This window comes from Narcine bancroftii, chromosome 4 (genome assembly GCF_036971445.1).
Source record: "Narcine bancroftii isolate sNarBan1 chromosome 4, sNarBan1.hap1, whole genome shotgun sequence".
Classification (NCBI taxonomy): Eukaryota; Metazoa; Chordata; class Chondrichthyes; order Torpediniformes; family Narcinidae; genus Narcine; species Narcine bancroftii.
In genome coordinates, this window is record NC_091472.1 from 306,621,683 (window position 1) to 306,637,467 (window position 15,785).

The 15,785-nt window shown below is 52.1% G+C and overlaps 1 protein-coding gene across 4 annotated transcripts in view; it reads left to right on the plus strand.

Annotated features, from left to right (window-relative positions):
* The first annotated feature begins 893 nt into the window (after window positions 1-893).
* The window catches only part of osbpl6 (oxysterol binding protein-like 6), a 135,583-nt gene continuing 120,691 nt past the window's right edge, over window positions 894-15,785 (plus strand). The window contains exon 1 of one of the 4 annotated variants that reach the window (XM_069935832.1): window positions 894-915. The gene's annotated coding sequence lies outside the window, so the exon portion shown is untranslated. Of the gene's footprint in view, window positions 916-1,076; window positions 1,099-8,148; window positions 8,223-13,416; window positions 13,559-15,785 lie in introns of those variants that run through there. The other 3 variants (XM_069935833.1, XM_069935829.1, XM_069935831.1) reach the window with 3 other exon arrangements.

The window sequence follows — 15,785 nt, forward strand, 5'->3', positions numbered from 1 at the left end:
CCAGCGTTGTCTCCGCTCCATCCTCAACATTCATTGGAGCGACTTCATCTCCAACATCGAAGTACTCGAGATGGCAGAGGCCGACAGCATCGAATCCACGCTGCTGAAGATCAAACTGCGCTGGATAGGTCACATCTCCAGAATGGAGGACCATCGCCTTCCCAAGATCGTGTTATATGGCGAGCTCTCCACTGGCCACCGTGACAGAGGTGCACCAAAGAAGAGGTACAAGGACTACCTAAAGAAATCTCTTGGCGCCTGCCCCATTGACCACCGCCAGTGGGCTGATCTCGCCTCAAACCGTGCATCTTGGCACCTCACAGTTCGGCGGGCAGCAACCTCCTTCGAAGAAGACCGCAGAGCCCACGTCACTGACAAAGGAGGAAAAACCCAACACCCAACCCCAACCCACCAATTTTCCCCTGCAACCGTGTCTGCCTGTCCCGCATCGGACTTGTCAGCCACAATCGAGCCGCAGCTGACGTGGACATTTACCCCCTCCATAAATCTTCGTCCGCGAAGCCAAGCCAAAGAAGAAAGAAAGGGGGTGGGAAAGAAGCTGCAGGAACACATTGAAATAATTTGACCTTGTGCTGCCTTGATTTCTGCGAAACTATTTCCAACGTGATGATGCAGCAAAGGGAAATCCAATCCTCATTGATCCACTCCGCTGCCCTCGAGTCCGATCCGCCGTGGGAAGACTCCAGTCCTGGTGTTGCGTTGCCGGCTGCCAGTCCCCCCCCACCCCGGTCTCACTGCAGGAAGGTGCGAGTGAGTGAGTGGATGGTTGGTTGGCAGCACATTAACGCTCCTGGGGGACGGTGCCTCGGCCGACAGGCGATTTCAGCGAAGAGCAGCCGGATTTGGGGGGCGGGGGGCGGGATGAACCTCTGTGCCTGGGCGTGTGGTCGGTAGGTAGGTACATTTGCAATGGCTGTGGAGGCAGAGCCGGCGAAGGCTTCCCCAGTGTTGGGGGGCGGGGGGGTCTTGGCACCGTTCAAAGCGTTTGATTGTCAGCGGCTGTGATTGGAAACTTGACGCCTATTGTTTCAAGGCCGGAAAGTTCCGGGTTTCCGTGGTGTGAAACGGTAGAGCAAGGTGAGTGGAAAGGTGACCGAGGACTGCAACTCGGAGGCTGGAGACACTGCAGATGCACGAGCGACAGGTTCAATGCGAAATCCTTTCCAGGAGAACATGCTGGCCCGGTGGCCAATGCAAACCTCACCACCTACCCTCCCCTCTCCCCAAACCTGGATCCCCTCTCCTCTCCCCAAACCTGGATCCCCTCTCCCCAAACCTGGATCCCCTCTCCCCTCCCCTCTCCCCAAACCTGGATCCCCTCTCCCCTCCCCTCTCCCCAAACCTGGATCCCCTCTCCCCTCCCCTCTCCCCAAACCTGGATCCCCTCTCCCCTCCCCTCTCCCCAAACCTGGATCCCCTCTCCCCTCCCCTCTCCCCAAACCTGGATCCCCTCTCCCCTCCCCTCTCCCCAAACCTGGATCCCCTCTCCCCTCCCCTCTCCCCAAACCTGGATCCCCTCTCCCCTCCCCTCTCCCCAAACCTGGATCCCCTCTCCCCTCCCCTCTCCCCAAACCTGGATCCCCTCTCCCCTCCCCTCTCCCCAAACCTGGATCCCCTCTCCCCTCCCCTCTCCCCAAACCTGGATCCCCTCTCCCCTCCCCTCTCCCCAAACCTGGATCCCCTCTCCCCTCCCCTCTCCCCAAACCTGGATCCCCTCTCCCCTCCCCTCTCCCCAAACCTGGATCCCCTCTCCCCTCCCCTCTCCCCAAACCTGGATCCCCTCTCCCCTCCCCTCTCCCCAAACCTGGATCCCCTCTCCCCTCCCCTCTCCCCAAACCTGGATCCCCTCTCCCCTCCCCTCTCCCCAAACCTGGATCCCCTCTCCCCTCCCCTCTCCCCAAACCTGGATCCCCTCTCCCCTCCCCTCTCCCCAAACCTGGATCCCCTCTCCCCTCCCCTCTCCCCAAACCTGGATCCCCTCTCCCCTCCCCTCTCCCCAAACCTGGATCCCCTCTCCCCTCCCCTCTCCCCAAACCTGGATCCCCTCTCCCCTCCCCTCTCCCCAAACCTGGATCCCCTCTCCCCTCCCCTCTCCCCAAACCTGGATCCCCTCTCCCCTCCCCTCTCCCCAAACCTGGATCCCCTCTCCCCTCCCCTCTCCCCAAACCTGGATCCCCTCTCCCCTCCCCTCTCCCCAAACCTGGATCCCCTCTCCCCTCCCCTCTCCCCAAACCTGGATCCCCTCTCCCCTCCCCTCTCCCCAAACCTGGATCCCCTCTCCCCTCCCCTCTCCCCAAACCTGGATCCCCTCTCCCCTCCCCTCTCCCCAAACCTGGATCCCCTCTCCCCTCCCCTCTCCCCAAACCTGGATCCCCTCTCCCCTCCCCTCTCCCCAAACCTGGATCCCCTCTCCCCTCCCCTCTCCCCAAACCTGGATCCCCTCTCCCCTCCCCTCTCCCCAAACCTGGATCCCCTCTCCCCTCCCCTCTCCCCAAACCTGGATCCCCTCTCCCCTCCCCTCTCCCCAAACCTGGATCCCCTCTCCCCTCCCCTCTCCCCAAACCTGGATCCCCTCTCCCCTCCCCTCTCCCCAAACCTGGATCCCCTCTCCCCTCCCCTCTCCCCAAACCTGGATCCCCTCTCCCCTCCCCTCTCCCCAAACCTGGATCCCCTCTCCCCTCCCCTCTCCCCAAACCTGGATCCCCTCTCCTCTCCCCTCTCCCCAAACCTGGATCCCCTCTCCCCTCCCCTCTCCCCAAACCTGGATCCCCTCTCCCCTCCCCTCTCCCCAAACCTGGATCCCCTCTCCCCTCCCCTCTCCCCAAACCTGGATCCCCTCTCCCCTCCCCTCTCCCCAAACCTGGATCCCCTCTCCCCTCCCCTCTCCCCAAACCTGGATCCCCTCTCCCCTCCCCTCTCCCCAAACCTGGATCCCCTCTCCCCTCCCCTCTCCCCAAACCTGGATCCCCTCTCCCCTCCCCTCTCCCCAAACCTGGATCCCCTCTCCCCTCCCCTCTCCCCAAACCTGGATCCCCTCTCCCCTCCCCTCTCCCCAAACCTGGATCCCCTCTCCCCTCCCCTCTCCCCAAACCTGGATCCCCTCTCCCCTCCCCTCTCCCCAAACCTGGATCCCCTCTCCCCTCCCCTCTCCCCAAACCTGGATCCCCTCTCCCCTCCCCTCTCCCCAAACCTGGATCCCCTCTCCCCTCCCCTCTCCCCAAACCTGGATCCCCTCTCCCCTCCCCTCTCCCCAAACCTGGATCCCCTCTCCCCTCCCCTCTCCCCAAACCTGGATCCCCTCTCCCCTCCCCTCTCCCCAAACCTGGATCCCCTCTCCCCTCCCCTCTCCCCAAACCTGGATCCCCTCTCCCCTCCCCTCTCCCCAAACCTGGATCCCCTCTCCCCTCCCCTCTCCCCAAACCTGGATCCCCTCTCCCCTCCCCTCTCCCCAAACCTGGATCCCCTCTCCCCTCCCCTCTCCCCAAACCTGGATCCCCTCTCCCCTCCCCTCTCCCCAAACCTGGATCCCCTCTCCCCTCCCCTCTCCCCAAACCTGGATCCCCTCTCCCCTCCCCTCTCCCCAAACCTGGATCCCCTCTCCCCTCCCCTCTCCCCAAACCTGGATCCCCTCTCCCCTCCCCTCTCCCCAAACCTGGATCCCCTCTCCCCTCCCCTCTCCCCAAACCTGGATCCCCTCTCCCCTCCCCTCTCCCCAAACCTGGATCCCCTCTCCCCTCCCCTCTCCCCAAACCTGGATCCCCTCTCCCCTCCCCTCTCCCCAAACCTGGATCCCCTCTCCCCTCCCCTCTCCCCAAACCTGGATCCCCTCTCCCCTCCCCTCTCCCCAAACCTGGATCCCCTCTCCCCTCCCCTCTCCCCAAACCTGGATCCCCTCTCCCCTCCCCTCTCCCCAAACCTGGATCCCCTCTCCCCTCCCCTCTCCCCAAACCTGGATCCCCTCTCCCCTCCCCTCTCCCCAAACCTGGATCCCCTCTCCCCTCCCCTCTCCCCAAACCTGGATCCCCTCTCCCCTCCCCTCTCCCCAAACCTGGATCCCCTCTCCCCTCCCCTCTCCCCAAACCTGGATCCCCTCTCCCCTCCCCTCTCCCCAAACCTGGATCCCCTCTCCCCTCCCCTCTCCCCAAACCTGGATCCCCTCTCCTCTCCCCTCTCCCCAAACCTGGATCCCCTCTCCCCTCCCCTCTCCCCAAACCTGGATCCCCTCTCCCCTCCCCTCTCCCCAAACCTGGATCCCCTCTCCCCTCCCCTCTCCCCAAACCTGGATCCCCTCTCCCCTCCCCTCTCCCCAAACCTGGATCCCCTCTCCCCTCCCCTCTCCCCAAACCTGGATCCCCTCTCCCCTCCCCTCTCCCCAAACCTGGATCCCCTCTCCCCTCCCCTCTCCCCAAACCTGGATCCCCTCTCCCCTCCCCTCTCCCCAAACCTGGATCCCCTCTCCCCTCCCCTCTCCCCAAACCTGGATCCCCTCTCCTCTCCCCTCTCCCCAAACCTGGATCCCCTCTCCCCTCCCCTCTCCCCAAACCTGGATCCCCTCTCCCCTCCCCTCTCCCCAAACCTGGATCCCCTCTCCCCTCCCCTCTCCCCAAACCTGGATCCCCTCTCCCCTCCCCTCTCCCCAAACCTGGATCCCCTCTCCTCTCCCCTCTCCCCAAACCTGGATCCCCTCTCCCCTCCCCTCTCCCCAAACCTGGATCCCCTCTCCCCACCCCTCTCCCCAAACCTGGATCCCCTCTCCCCTCCCCTCTCCCCAAACCTGGATCCCCTCTCCCCTCCCCTCTCCCCAAACCTGGATCCCCTCTCCCCTCCCCTCTCCACAAACCTGGATCCCCTCTCCCCAAACCTGGATCCCCTCTCCCCTCCTCTCTCCCCAAACCTGGATCCCCTCTCCCCTCCCCTCTCCCCAAACCTGGATCCCCTCTCCCCTCCCCTCTCCCCAAACCTGGATCCCCTCTCCCCTCCCCTCTCCCCAAACCTGGATCCCCTCTCCCCTCCCCTCTCCCCAAACCTGGATCCCCTCTCCACTCTCCCCAAACCTGGATCCCCTCTCCCCTCCTCTCTCCCCAAACCTGGATCCCCTCTCCCCTCCCCTCTCCCCAAACCTGGATCCCCTCTCCCCTCCCCTCTCCCCAAACCTGGATCCCCTCTCCCCACCCCTCTCCCCAAACCTGGATCCCCTCTCCCCTCCCCTCTCCCCAAACCTGGATCCCCTCTCCACTCTCCCCAAACCTGGATCCCCTCTCCCCTCCCCTCTACCCAAACCTGGATCCCCTCTCCCCTCCCCTCTCCCCAAACCTGGATCCCCATTCCCCAAACCTGTATCCCCATTCCCCAAACCTGTATCCCCATTCCCCAAACCTGTATCCCCATTCCCCAAACCTGTATCCCCATTCCCCAAACCTGTATCCCCAATCCCCAAACCTGTATCCCCCTTCCCCAGACCTGTAGCCCCCTTCTCCAGACCTGTATCCCCCCTTCCCCGGACCTGTATCCCCCCCTTCCCCGGACCTGTATCCCCCCTTCCCCGGACCTGTATCCCCCCTTCCCCAGACCTGTATCCCCCCTTCCCCAGACCTGTAGCCCCCTTCCCCGGACCTGTATCCCCCCCTTCCCCGGACCTGTATCCCCCCCTTCCCCGGACCTGTATCCCCCCTTCCTCGGACCTGTATCCCCCCTTCCCCGGACCTGTATCCCCCCTTCCCCGGACCTGTATCCCCCCTTCCCCGGACCTGTATCCCCCCTTCCCTGGACCTGTATCCCCCCTTCCCCGGACCTGTATCCCCCCTTCCCCGGACCTGTATCCCCCCTTCCCCGGACCTGTATCCCCCCTTCCCCGGACCTGTATCCCCCCTTCCCCGGACCTGTATCCCCCCTTCCCCGGACCTGTATCCCCATTCCCCAAACCTATCCCCATTCCCCAAACCTGTATCCCCATTCCCCAAACCTGTATCCCCATTCCCCAAACCTGTATCCCCATTCCCCAAACCTGTATCCCCATTCCCCAAACCTGTATCCCCATTCCCCAAACCTGTATCCCCATTCCCCAAACCTGTATCCCCATTCCCCAAACCTGTAACCCCATTCCCCAAACCTGTATATCCTTCCCCAAACCTGTATCCCCATTCCCAAAACCTGTATCCCCATTCCCCAAACCTGTATCCTCATTCCCCAAACCTGTATCCCCATTCCCCAAACCTGTATCCCCATTCCCCAAACCTGTATCCCCATTCCCCAAACCTGTATCCCCATTCCCCAAACCTGTATCCCCATTCCTCAAACCTGTATCCCCATTCCCCAAACCTGTATCCCCCTCCACAAACCTGTATCCCCATTCCCCAAACCTGTATCCCCATTCCCCAAACCTGTATCCCCATTCCCCAAACCTGTATCCCCATTCTCCAAACCTGTATCCCCATTCCCCAAACCTGTATCCCCATTCCCCAAACCTGTATCCCCCTTCCCCAAACCTGTATCCCCTTCCCCAAACCTGTATCCCCCTTCCCCAAACCTGTATCCCCCTTCCCCAAACCTGTATCCCCATTCCCCAAACCTGTATCCCCATTCCCCAAACCTGTATCCCCATTCCCCAAACCTGTATCCCCATTCCCCAAACCTGTATCCCCATTCCCCAAACCTGTATCCCCATTCCCCAAACCTGTATCCCCATTCCCCAAACCTGTATCCCCATTCCCCAAACCTGTATCCCCATTCCCCAAACCTGTATCCCCATTCCCCAAAGCTGTATCCCCATTCCCCAATCCTGTAGCCCCATTCCCCAAACCTGTATCCCCATTCCCCAAACCTGTATCCCCATTCCCCAGACCTGTATCCCCTTCCCCAGACCTGTATCCCCTTCCCCAGACGTGTACCCCCTTCCCCAGACCTGTATCCCCCCTTCCCCAGACTTGTATCCCCCCTTCCCCAGACCTGTAGCCCCCTTCTCCAGACCTGTATCCCCCCTTCCCCGGATCTGTATCCCCCCTTCCTCCGACCTTTATCCCCCCTTCCCCGGACCTATATCCCCCCCTTCCCCGGACCTGTATCCCCCCTTCCCCAGACCTGTAGCCCCCTTCCCCGGACCTGTATCCCCCCCTTCCCCGGACCTGTATCCCCCCCCTTCCCCGGACCTGTATCCCCCCTTCCCCGGACCTGTATCCCCCCTTCCCCGGACCTGTATCCCCCCTTCCCCGGACCTGTATCCCCCCTTCCCCGGACCTGTATCCCCCCTTCCCCGGACCTGTATCCCCCCTTCCCCGGACCTGTATCCCCCCTTCCCCGGACCTGTATCCCCCCTTCCCCGGACCTGTATCCCCCCTTCCCCGGATCTGTTTCCCCCCTTCCCCGGACCTGTATCCCCCCTTCCCCGGACCTGTATCCCCCCTTCCCCGGACCTGTATCCCCCCTTCCCGGACCTGTATCCCCCCTTCCCCGGACCTGTATCTCCCCTTCCCCGGACCTGTATCCCCCCTTCCCCGGACCTGTATCCCCCCTTCCCCGGACCTGTTTCCCCCTTCCCTGGACCTGTATCCCCCTTCCCCGGACCTGAATCCCCCCTTCCCCGTACCTGTATCCCCCCTTCCCCAGACCTGTATCCCCCCTTCCCCAGACCTGTATCCCCCCTTCCCCAGACCTGTATCCCCCCTTCCCCAGACCTGTATACCCCCTTCCCCAGACCTGTATCCCCCCTTCCCCAGACCTGTGTCCCCCCTTCCCCAGACCTGTATCCCCCCTTCCCCAGACCTGTATCCCCCTCCCCAAACCTGTATCCCCCCTACCCCAAACTGGAATCATGCTGAAATGTAAATCCTGTTCTAAGCAGGAGTACTCAAAGCTCAGTGGAAAGTCTAGAAAAAGTGGAACGATTCATTTAATACTGAAAGAGCCTTGGACATATTTGAATTGCAGAATCTTGTGCGAATTTGCAATGTGTTGCATTCTTTACCATTTGATACTGTTCCCTGTAGCAAAGCTAGGGAAAAGTCCAGTCTCACAGTGAAGCCTTATTATTACAAAGTAGAAATATTGAGCTCCCATTTAAATTGTGCCCCCCCCCCCCCTCCCCATTATTTACTTATTGGAGATTTTTTTGCTAAGCAATGACTTTGTGACATGTGATGTGATGTGATCATATTTAAAAAAAAAAATGTCCTGATATCAAATGTTTTTTTTGGGAGCCATGAAAGGTGAGGCAAAAAATATAGCCGAAGACTGCTTAGATAAATAATTGTTTCTTTAGAAAAATTATTCGGATGATACAGATTTAATTTTTGTTTTATAGCAAACTTGTATCCACAAATGCATGTGTAAGAGAGCACAGAATGAAGCAATGTGGTTCATATTCTTGCAATTATTTTGAGGTGTTTCTCACGAGTAATCGAAGACCTGCGGTGCAATTACCACTGCCCAAATAAAAACATTTCATTTATTTCTGCGTTACCTCAAATTGACTGTTATATTTTGACATATTGATGACTTTGACTTGTGCTTGCTTGACACAGTTGCAATATTTACAAAGAGCTCAAACACTCAGAATTGCAACTTATTGGCTTTAAGGGAAATGGAAGGATTGGTGAACTGAACAGTCCGATGCAAGGCAAATTACGACTTAATAAGCAGAAGCTTGAGGTGATGCAGGGTGACAGGAAGAAGGATAAGTAAATGGTACAATTTTAAGAGTTATGGATCAGAGAAACCCTGAGTTTATGCTCAGAAATGATCAAAGGCGACAAGGCAAGTTAGGGGAAAAAAAACCTTGCTGGTGTTAAAAAAAAATTGTGTGTGGGTGGCATTAAGAGTGGGGATTTAGAGGCTTTGGTGAGCCGAGGCTGAGGAAGTGGTGCACCAGGATTTTTGGGAATAAAATGGCTTCAGTAAGATGGCATAGGTAAGATCAAGTGAGTTCAGACAAGGACTTATTTTTTGAATTGCCCGTAGTGAGCAGTGGGCATGGCAGCCAGGACAGGGGTATGTTCTGCTTGAGGAATGTGGGAAATCAGGGAAGTCACCAGTGTCCCTGATGACAACACCTACAAGAAGTGCATGCAGCTGCTTGCAGACTGCATTAGGGAACTGGAGCTGGATGAACTCCAGATCATTCAGGAGGCAGAGAGGGTGAAAGACAGGAGTAACAGGGAGACAGCCACATCTAAGAGGAAGGGGATAGAAAGGAAGCTAGATGACCGCAAGGAGACTGAAAGGAACTAGACAATCACTGCAGGGTACTCCTGTGACCATTCCCCTGAACAGCAAGCCATTGTGGTCCTGTCTCTGTCAAGGAGTCTGGCCTTTTGACTCAGTAAGGAAGGGGGCATGAGGGGAGTTGCAGTGATAGGGGATTTAACTCTTGGAGGAACAGATTGGAGATTCTCTTGATGAGATCAAGACTCCAGGATGGGATGTTGCCTCCCAGGTTCAGTGATGTCTTGGTTCAAGTCCATGGTATTCTCAAGTGGGAGGATGTGCAGCCAGATACATCATGTAGGGACCAATGATGCAGATAGGAAGAATGGTAAGGTGACTTCAAGGAGTTAAGTGCTAAGTTAAATGAAAGTATCGCCAGGGTTGTGATCACTGGATTAACTATCCTTTTAAGTACTAGTGAGGTTAGAAATAGGAGGAATATGAAGCTTAATACCTGGTTAATGAGATGGCGCAGATGGGAGAGTTTCAGATTTTTGGATTATTGGGCACTCTTGCAGGGAAGGTCGCACCTGAACTGGTGAGAGATTTGCATCTGAACTGGAGGGGAACTAACATCTTTGCAGAAAGGTTTGCTAGTGCTGACCCAGAGGGTTTAAATTAGTTACGCAGGGGATGGGAACCAGAGCACCAGTGCAGATAACGGAGTGGTTGTGGAAAAAGATGTTGTTTTTCCTGCAGCAAAGACAGAAAATGAATGGTGGGAACAATGTTCTGAGTCGCTGAATTTCAACGCAAGGAGTTTTGTAGGAATATCAAATGAGCTTAAAAGCATACATCAGCACATGTAATCACGAAATTATGGCCATTTGTGAGACTTGATTGCAGAAGGGATAGGACTGGCAGCTCAGTGTTCCAGGGTTCTGTTGTTTTAGACCTGATGGAGGGGGAAGGACAAAAGGGGGAGGGTGTCGTTGCTTGTCAGGGAAAATATCACGGCAGTTCTCAGGACAGATTAGAGGGCTCCTCTACTGAGGCTGTTTGGTGTGAGGACTGAGAAAGGAACGAGCACTTTAATGAGATGATAATATGGACCGCACAATAGTTAGTGGGAATTGGAGGACCAAGTTTCTAGATAGATGGCAGATACACAGGTTGACTGGGACTCCCACACTGTAAAAAGGCTGGACATGTTGTAGATTGTCAACTGAGTTCAGTAAAGTTTCTTTAATCAATGTATAGATGTACCAACTAGAGAGTGAAAAACTGCATCTCCTGTTGGGGAATGAGACAGAACAGGTCATGGAAGTGTGTGTAAGGTGTGATGTTTCTTTTAAGCAATTAAGAAACCTGGGTATTTTAAAACAACTACTTTATTAGCTATAGACCAGTGGTTCTCAACCTTTTTCTTTCCACTCACATACCACTTTAAGTAATCCCTATGCCATAGGGGCTCTGTGATTGGAAAGGGATTGCTTAAGATGGCACATGGGTGGAAAGAAAAAGTTTGACAAACATAATTTTAATTGTACCTAATTGACTCGTTATGTCATATCCCTAAAGGAAATGGACCAATGACAATTTTTCTCAAGCAAAATATTTCGATAACAATTGGGTATAGAGCAGTGATTCTCAACCTTCTGTTTCCACTCACGTACCACTTTAAGCAATCCCTTACTAATCACAGAGCACCGACGGCAAAGGGATTATTTAAAGTGGTATGTGAGTGGAAAGAAAAAGGTTAAGTACCACTGCTATAGACTCGACCGTGTGGAGGAATCCATCTTGAAACAACCCAAGCTGCAACTAAACTAGTCTCTGGCTCCCTCTAGTGGTCAGGAGGATCACTAGCACTCTATAACTATATCTCCTTTCCTTGCGAAGGTTGATGACATGACACTAACACAGTATTCATTTCAATTTGAAGTTCAGCACAAAAAAACACAAACAAGAGCAGCACAAACTTTTTAAGTGTGCAGTTTTTTTTGAGATTCAGTCTGACAGGTGCTTTGCGAACGTGTGGGGATCTTCTTAGCAGGTGCCCATGTCAGCTCTGCAGGTCCACTCTGTCTAGCACTGGTGGTGTTTCTTCTGATGCAGTGCAGGCTGGATCCTCTGCATTTGTCTGTTCCTGCAGTGTTTCTTGCATTTTCAGCAGGCTCTTTCAATTCCTCCTCAGTATTTGACTATCCTCTGTTCTGACAGTGAAGGATCTTGGATTTACTTCCTCCAGAACAGTGACCTTTTTGTCCCAAGTGTTGGAATCTCTGAGTCTCCGTGTCATGTTGTGCCAGTGGCCCTAAGCCTCTTGCTGACTTATCATAATTTGCTTTTTGTCTCCTTGTTTTCATTTGACATCTTCAACATCTCTGTTCTTGTTGAGGTCTGCAGTGTAGGGAAGTATTGTTCATAGTCTACATCCCGTCTGAAGCTCTGTGGGTGATATGCCATGTTCAAGTGGCGAAGCTCTGTAACTTAATAGAGCTCAATATGGATCAGAGCCACTGACTTGTGCTTTCTTGAACAGCTGTTTAACTATGTGAACTCTTCTCTGCTTTACCGTTTGACTGTGGATACAGAGGACTTGAAGTCACGTGTTGAAAATCATACTCATCTGCAAACTTCTGGAATTCTCTATAGCTGTAGCATGGTCCATTGTCACTAGACAATTTGAAGAATTCCTTGTCTTGCAAAGATCAATTTCACATATTTGATCACATAAGCAGCAGACATGAAGAAGCAGCACAATCTCTGGATAATTCAACAGATGAATAATAACCAGTAAGAAATTATTTCCATCCATGTGGAACAGATCAGTCCCAACTTTCTGCCATGGTTCTGCTGGTACGTCAGTTCTTATCATGGGTTCCTTTGCTTGCTTTGCGTGATCTTTCAAACTGGTCTCACAGCTGGAGACCATCCTGTTGGTCAGCATTTATCCCTGGCCAATAAACAGCAGTTCTGGCCCTCCTCTTGCATTTTTCCATTTCAAGGCACCCTCGTGCACCCTTTTCAGCATCTCTTGTAATAGCGATTGAGGAATGACAATTCTTCTCTGTCTGAGTAGAAGCCCATTGACAACACTCAGCTCAGCTCTAATGTTGTAGTATGGCTGACATTCACCTCTAGACCAACCTTCATTCAAATTTTTGATGACCTTCTGTAGAACTTTGTCCTTTTTTGTTTCAGCTGTGATCTGCTTGGATTTCATGTCAGATATGGGAAGAGATTTAGTGATCAGATTCATGTGGAGCTTCACATCTGATTCTGTGGAACTCTTATTGTGTGCTTCGCTCTGTGTCGTTGTTCTAGATAATGTATCAGCTAACACAATAAGTTTCCCTGGTGTATACACCCTCTTGATTAGGCTTAAGTTTCCACATGCTTTGTCACCGAGCATTGATTCATGTCCATCTGGGATGACTGCAAACCTGAGGTGGTGCTCTTTATCTTTAACTTTCACCTTGAGTTTACATGTAACTTTTGTGTTGATGCTCTGTCCATTGTAGGCTTTGAGCTGTACAGGATTTGCATGGATGTATGGCTTTATCTTCACAGCCCTGATGTTGGACTCACAGATCAAATTGACCTTTGCCCCTGTGTCCAGTTTGAAAAGAATATTTGTTCCATTTGTATGTAATGACACAGTCCACTTATCTTGCTCCACTCTGTTGACACTTGGCTGTTCAGTGTCTGTTGGTTTAGAATCTTCCTGCACTACCATGACAATGAAGAGTGCATCACCGAGAGCAGTTTCTTCTATACAGTGTTTTATAGTGTGCACGCTTTCACTTCTGGTTTATTTCCCTTTTGAAAAACATTGCTTTGCATAATGGTTCTGCCCTTTGCGCACATTTCCATAGGCTGGGCATTGTTTTGGTGAATGTTGAGTACCACATCGTTTGTGCTTGAATGTCTCTCCATCTCATTTTTTTGTTTGAAAGGACACAGACTGTGGCATTGACTATGCCGTTGTTTTCAATGGCTTTTGCACTATTGCCAAACTTTTTTGCATGCTGCAGAGCTATTTTATTGGCGTGGCAGCTCCAGCTAAGGTAATTTCTGTCTCTTGCAGCAACCTCTCTCACTTTCTTAGCAATAATCCTGAACGCAGTTTGACCATGGATTATTGAATCTTTCAGCGATCCAATGTTCTTGCTTTTAATTTCAAGTTTGTTTATTTAAAAAAAAATAATCAAAGCTCTCTCCCTGCAGCTACCTGCGTAAGCGAAAAATGTACCTCTCGAACGTTTAATTTTTCTTTGGTGAACAGTGTTCATGAAACATCTCGATAACCTTGTCAAACATCCCCTGGACCTGCTCTTCTACCTCAGCAAAAACAAATGTATTGTAAACCTCTAGTGCTTGAGGCCCTGCCACGGTAAGTAGCAGTGCAAACTTCTGTGGGTCAAATTTGTAATGAGTCTAAAGACTTGCAGATGCAGCATAAATTATTTGAACAACCCCACTTCTGGTACTATGTTCTTCTTTGGCTTGGCTTCGCAGACGAAGATTTATGGAGGGGGTAAATGACCACGGCAGCTGCAGGCTCGTTTGTCGTACTATGTAATGTTTCTTTTAAGCAATAAAGAAACTTCGTTTCTTTTAAAACAGCAATACTTTAATAGCTATAGCAGGGGTGGCCAAACTTGCTTATCATAAGAGCCGCATACCATAAACTTCAGATGCTTGAGGGCCGTAGCAAGCCACACCCACTAACACTATCCCTTTCAGGTAGCCATAATACCTGAGCTGCCTAAAATCTAGAACCCGGGGCCATGGTTTGAGGATAATAGGCAAACCATTTAGGACCGAGATGAGGAGGAATTTCTAGACCCAGAGGGTGGTGAATCTGTGGAATTCATTGCCACCGAGGGCAGTAGAGGCAGGTTCATTAAATATATTTAAGAGGGAATTAGATCTATTTCTTCAGTATAAGGGTATTAAAGGTTACGGAGAGAAGGCGGGGACGGGGTACTGAACTTTAAGATCAGCCATGATCTCGTTAAATGGCTCGAAGGGTCGAATGACCTACTCCTGCTCCTATCTTCTATGTTTCTATGGAAAGCAAGGGGGGAGGGGTTGGTTGAGAAAACGGGGCAGGGAGGAGGAGGGTGGAAGTTACTGTAAAGGTCACTGAGGGAAGAGAATGTGCGTGTGGCGATGAATAGATGGGCTGAATGTCATTTTCGTATTCAGGCTTTCTCACTCTTTATGTGCAGTACCAGTTGTGTTTAATGCTTCGAGTAAGCCCCATTGAAAGTTTAATTTAGAATTAAAATGAAGCAGGTTCTAACACCTTGCAAACTGGTAAGTTTTTCTGCAGATTGTTCGATTTCTATCTATTTCACTTCTTAGGCTCACTTCTCGTACTAACCCTCTCCACGGCTGCCCCATCAATGCAGGCAGGTGTATGGTTCCTTGGCCTTTCCTTTCTAAAATTCATAATATGCTCCGTAGTCTTGTTGAAGAAAATTTGGATATTATTGAGAGAACTGATATGAATCTTGTTTTCCATATAAATCTCACAGAGGAAATAGTCATAGTGCCTTATGACATTATGACAGATTATGTTATATTTTCTATTGTATATAGATATGTTTTAAAGGAGATAAATTGTGGGTTTTTTTAGTGTAGGTCACAAAAAGATACAAACATTTCACAACACAGATCTCACTTTAAAATGCCAGAGCTTCAGGCTCCGAGTGCCTTTGCAAAAACTTGGAAGAATGCTTATAAGGACTTCACAAGTAGGTGTTAATTGGACATGCTGTGGAGTAATGAATTGTTGTTTTGGAAAGCAACAGATGAACAGACTCGGAAGATTAGGTCTGCTGCCGCAGTCTGTCTGAATGCAGTTTGCTGTTCTAGGAAGGTCATGTGGTTTTGCAAGCAGAGAGAATCAAACAGCCTTTTCTCAGAGAGAGAGAGAGAGAGAATTCAGTTCCACAGTTCAGCAGCAGGAGCTGGGACTGGAACAATGAAAGCTGGCAAACTTGTAGAAAAACCCCATTTTGAAGAAGGGTTGTGTGTTCTTAGTTCAGCCTGGTCAAAGCCCTTGTGGTCCATATGAGAGGAGAGGTCTGGCTGCATAATGTTTCACTTGAAATAAGAAAACAAAAAGGAACTTTGTGGTGACCTGAAAGAAAGAGGTTATCATCTGGAAAACCCTGATGAGGGGCATGTTTCTTCGGCAAGACACTGACAAGGCTGGTCGGAAGGACTCAGTTTGTGTCCAACAAGCAACAAATCTCTCTTAAAACTGACAAGAACCTTCCTGAGTGGTAACCATTTACCTTTCAAGCACCGAAGCCTGGTGAAGATTCATATATGTTACATTCTGTGCATAGTGTAAGGATTTCCTGATACTGATGAACTCGGAGAGTGAGAAGTGAGATTGGACTGTGAATCAAAGAACTTTTCTGAACTTGTACACACATTTCATACATGTGTGCTTAGAATTAGAGGGAGTTAACTTAGTTTAAGCTAATTTAATAATAATTAGTTTAAGGTTGATCCTGTTTTTATGTATAAAAATAATTAAAAGCAACTTTTGTTTAAGTAACTATTTGTCTTGGTGAATATCTATTGCTGCTGGGTTTTGGGGT